At 35.4% G+C, this 4,717-nt stretch overlaps 1 long non-coding RNA gene across 1 annotated transcript; it reads left to right on the forward strand.

Annotated features, from left to right (window-relative positions):
- Positions 1 to 313: 313 nt before the first annotated feature.
- Positions 314 to 1,295, forward strand: LOC107751301 (uncharacterized). The gene is made up of 3 exons (XR_001641226.1): positions 314 to 504; positions 593 to 660; positions 865 to 1,295. It is a non-coding gene; the product is annotated as an uncharacterized LOC107751301 (long non-coding RNA).
- Positions 1,296 to 4,717: the final 3,422 nt, after the last annotated feature.

A 4,717-nucleotide genomic window follows, 5' to 3' on the forward strand; every position in this document is an offset into this window, starting at 1 on the left:
TATGAAATGTGCTATACAAATAAACTTGCCTTGCCTTGCCTGCCTAACTAATATCTCAACCTCAATACTTTAGCTACGTTTTACTGGGTAAGAAAAAAGGTCTTCTATAATCTCATAACCATGAAAAACGTGAGCTTTAAAGCTTTGTGTTTCTGTATCCACCAATATTATGTCAAACTACAAATTAACTGAACGTTTTCAGTTATTCGGGTATTCAGTTGTTGAAATTCACATTGTGTTGCTTGAAGATCCTTAATGTTATTCTAATGTTTTCTTAAGATTCATTATTTTGATGTGCTTTCTGATTAAAATACATGAATTGTTATCTTACAGACTAGAGCTCAAATTGAAGGAACAGTTGAAGCTATCAACCAGCGTTGCTTTCCTGGAGCTGTAGTTGAGGATGAACTGGTTGGATATTATAGGTCTGCGAAAGATTTATTTGCTTTTAAAACTGTTGCCGAGCATTTCAGGACAACCTGTTTTAACTGGCACGAGGAAGAGGTGAACAACATAAAGATGACCCTCTCATTGGCTATACGCACATATTCATATTGTCTGTTTGTATCTTTCTTGTTTGTCTCTCACACAGTTTCTGATCACCTTGTCCTACATGCATGTATTTGCTCGTCTCTGTACATATGGGTTTGGAGCGGAGAGGTGTGTCTCTACAAGTACAAGATTCTAGAAAAAAACTAAAAAAAATATGTAAAATATATTTGAACAGTTAGTAATTTGACAGTTTCTACAATCATTTCTTAATTGTTGTAATTTAACAGTCACTATAAACTTTTTGGTATTGATATAGAAGATATTGATCTTAAATGTTTTCTTAATTACCAAGTATGTTTTTCTTTGTTGTAGAATCATAGAGGTCATAACAGCAGTCTCCAGTGAAAGCCTCAGTGTGTTCCTATAAACAACATGCTTATGAAAAATCTAATGGCATGTGGAGTAAATCAGCACAAATGAAGTCAGTCTGCCAAAAACATGGCTTTACTACAAGCCAAGCGCTAAATTTCTGTGTATATTCATTGACTTTTTGACCTAAAATAGCCATGAAGCCAAGAAAATATTTATTAAATAATATACTGAACACATTTACAAGTAAACAATGTAGGCTTGATTTAGTTTATACACAGTTCTATGATTTCAAATGGATGAATATTTTGGAGGGGGCTCTGCCCCACCTACCCTTACGAAAAAGTATACTTCCACTTCATTTTATGAAGTATACTTAAGTAATGTTGAAGTATATTTTAAGTATACTTCAAGTAGTAAGTATACTAACATCTATGTACTAGTATACTTGTAAGTGTACTATTTGAATTCCGCTTGGAACTAAATTGGCCCACTTTTTAGTACATAAAAGTATACTTTTAAGTGTACTATAAGTCTAACAGTAGTAAACTTTGCACAACTAGTCCACAATTACGTTTTTCATTTGTACTGCAAGTGAACTTATGAGTATACTAGTAGTTTACTATTTTAATACTTGTAATAAATGACTAGATTATAAAAGTACACTTTGACGTATACTCACTAGACTACAAGTTTACTAGTTTTATACTGCAAGTATACTTGCAAGTGTTCTTAATGTACTCTTTGTTAAGTAGTTTACTAGTCTTATACTGCAAGTGTTCTGATAGTGTACTCTTAGTAAACTAGTAGGTTACTACTTTTGTGCTGCAAGTGTTCTTTTACTGTACTCTCAGTAAACTACTACAGTACTACTTTTATACTACAACTTTTCTTAAAGTGAACTTAACATCATACTTAGTTTACTACTTATTTATTTTTGCACTTTAAGTACACTGCAATGTTCATTTACCTATTAATTTTTATACTTGACATATACCTTTTAATTGTACTTTAAATTTGAAGTAAAATCTTATCTACGCTATCAGTGGACTACACAAAAAATCACATACTCAGAATTACGAACATAAGCGAGAGCAAACCTGAGATTGTTGTCTTTGGACCCCCAGGTGCTGTCTCTGATATCACTATTAATCTAGATTCTATGTCATCAAACATTCATCCTTTTGCTAAAAACTTAGGTGTGATTTTTGACACTGATCTGAATTTTGAAAACCAGATAAGTGCTGTGGTGAAGAGCAGCTTTTTTCAACTAAGGCAAATAGCCAAATTAAAATCTATGCTCTCGTTTAAGGATTTGGAGATAGTTACTCACGCCTTCATCACTTCCAGACTTGATTATTGCAATGCGCTTTATATGGGTCTCAATCATTCATCGCTGAATCGCTTGCAGTTGGTCCAGAACGCAGCCGCGAGGTTTCTGACTGCTACTAAGAGGAGAGAAAGCATTTCTCCTGTCCTAGCATCTCTTCAGTGGTTACTGGTGCAGCATAGGATCCATTTTAATATTGTGTATAAAGCGTTAAATGGTCTAGCCCCATCATAAATGTCCCAACTTCTCAGCTATCAGCAATCCTCTCGCTCTCTCAGATCCTCTGATAAACTTTTCTTGCATATACCTCGCTCTCGCTTGAAATCTAAGGGGGATCAGGCTTTTTCTGTAGCCGGTCCTCAAGTAAGGAACAGCATACCTCTGGACATTAGATCTGCGCCTTCCCTTCATGTTTTTAAATCCCGCCTGAAGACTTATCCGTATTCCTTGGCTTTTGGATTAAATGTATGTTTGTGTATTTTAAACTGACCTTGACCTATAAGTTTTGTTTATAAATCCATTATTTCGAACAAATCTATTGTATTGGATTCCACATAAACATAAAATAACTATGACAGTCAAATTTACACCCCAGTTCTAAAAACTGTAAACACAATGTTTAAGGTAGAGTCATGCAAGAAATCAGTCCCTGGAGGAAACACAAACCCAATAATTGTTCAAATATATGACAACAACAATGTTCTGTTCATATGGGTTTCTTTGCAGAAGCTTGCTTGATGTAGTTTTTGTTGTTGTATTTTTTTCCTTATGATGCGTCTTGCATGGTGATGTCAGGGAACTTTGACAGAGCATGGGCTGTGAATAAAACACACACACACACACACACACTCACACACTCACACACACACACACACACACACACTCACACACTCACACACACACACACACACACAAACAGAATGAAAATATATTTTTTTCTGTCACACCAAATTCATCATCCAGAATTAACAATAAAACAGTCAAAGTAGCATGTAGTATTCAAGTTCAAGTTTCTGAACACTAATGCAATCACAGCCGAAAATGCCCTTTAAATGTCTAACTTCACATAAATTAAGGTTATTTTTTGGGCATCATCAAAGGGGCCTTGGTTCTTTTGTTAGCAGCATTGTGTGATTATTTTTTTTTTTTCTTTAGTGACATTCACAAATCCAAACTGATGATCCCAAATGAGACTTTTATAGATTACAGGGTTTTCACAACATTTATAAACAATTTAAACATAATTTTGTAAAAAAAAAAATTTTTTATGAGTAATGTGTAGGAATTTATTTTATAATTAATTTCCCTTTAATTAAATGCACTCACCAAGTATAGCATCAAGTTTCGTGCCATCAAGCTGTGGCTTTGATTCCATGTCTTTGTGCGTCCCGACTGTCTCCCTGTCAAACCTGAATGAGACAGAGTTTCCCTGCCATAGACAAGCACAGCAAGGGCCCCGATGTACACTGACGGATTGGAAAGGATCTGAAGTCTGCAGAGAGTTAAGCTTTCGCTTGGGGACCTTGACATCACAACCCGGCATGAGAAACACCTGAAAAATAATCAGTTAGTTTGCAATTGGTTATACATTGTTGTTAGACACTAAACTAATGAGAAGATAATGAAACACATTCCCTGGGATATATACTTATGCATCATCTGTACATTAACGCAAATAAACTAAGTTATTATTCCCCAACCAAACAGGAACTCTGAGAGACATTCCCACATTTCCCAATAAAATTAACGAGGGTGCAAAATGCTCCTGTGCAATGTAAGAGAGAGTTTGGCCACACTTTTTATTGGCTCCACAGCATTAACTGTTTCATAGGCCTCCTAGATTTCCTGAGGTTAGGCAAAATTCAGAATTACCACTCAACATGCACACTCACCATACAGTTGAATACGCAGATTTTTCAGGTAATGTGTATAATTAGCAACAAGTTGATTTACTGGGACGTTGTATAATCATCTTCCCACATGGACCGTAATGCTTAAATGCATGTGTATCATCAGACAGCACTTGAGGAGAAACACATGCAGACACTGGTAAGTCTACAGATGTTGAAGGTGTTGCACAGGTGGATGCAGGAGGTGAGGTCTGAGTGATTTGTCACTACTGCTGGAAGCTCTGTTAAGAGAATGGAGATATAAATGATTATAAAACTGCATGTTGACACAAAAGCCAAAAATCAATCACAAATAATAGCAAATCAGAAGAGCTTTTGGGCAAGCTCTATATGCAAGTGCACTGCTGAAATGAAAAAAAAAGAAAGCTTTTAAACATTATTCTAAATAAATCCTCAGTGACTGATTCAATCATTGTCATGCAACACACTTGTTTGTGCTTAGTATAATATTAAAATGGTTTAATTTGAGTTTGAGTCTGGTAAGGAGCAGTCACTTTGCTAAAGCAGTTCATATTAAAGTTCACAATTACCTCTCATGGCGTCAAGTATCTCTTTACCATTGACTTCTTTTAGCCTCTTGTTCTCTCTATTAAGTTCCTTCGTTTGCAGCTGTACC

The sequence above is a fragment of the Sinocyclocheilus rhinocerous genome, unplaced genomic scaffold (genome assembly GCF_001515625.1).
Source record: "Sinocyclocheilus rhinocerous isolate Xijiao unplaced genomic scaffold, SAMN03320098_v1.1 scaffold1884, whole genome shotgun sequence".
NCBI lineage: Eukaryota > Metazoa > Chordata > Actinopteri > Cypriniformes > Cyprinidae > Sinocyclocheilus > Sinocyclocheilus rhinocerous.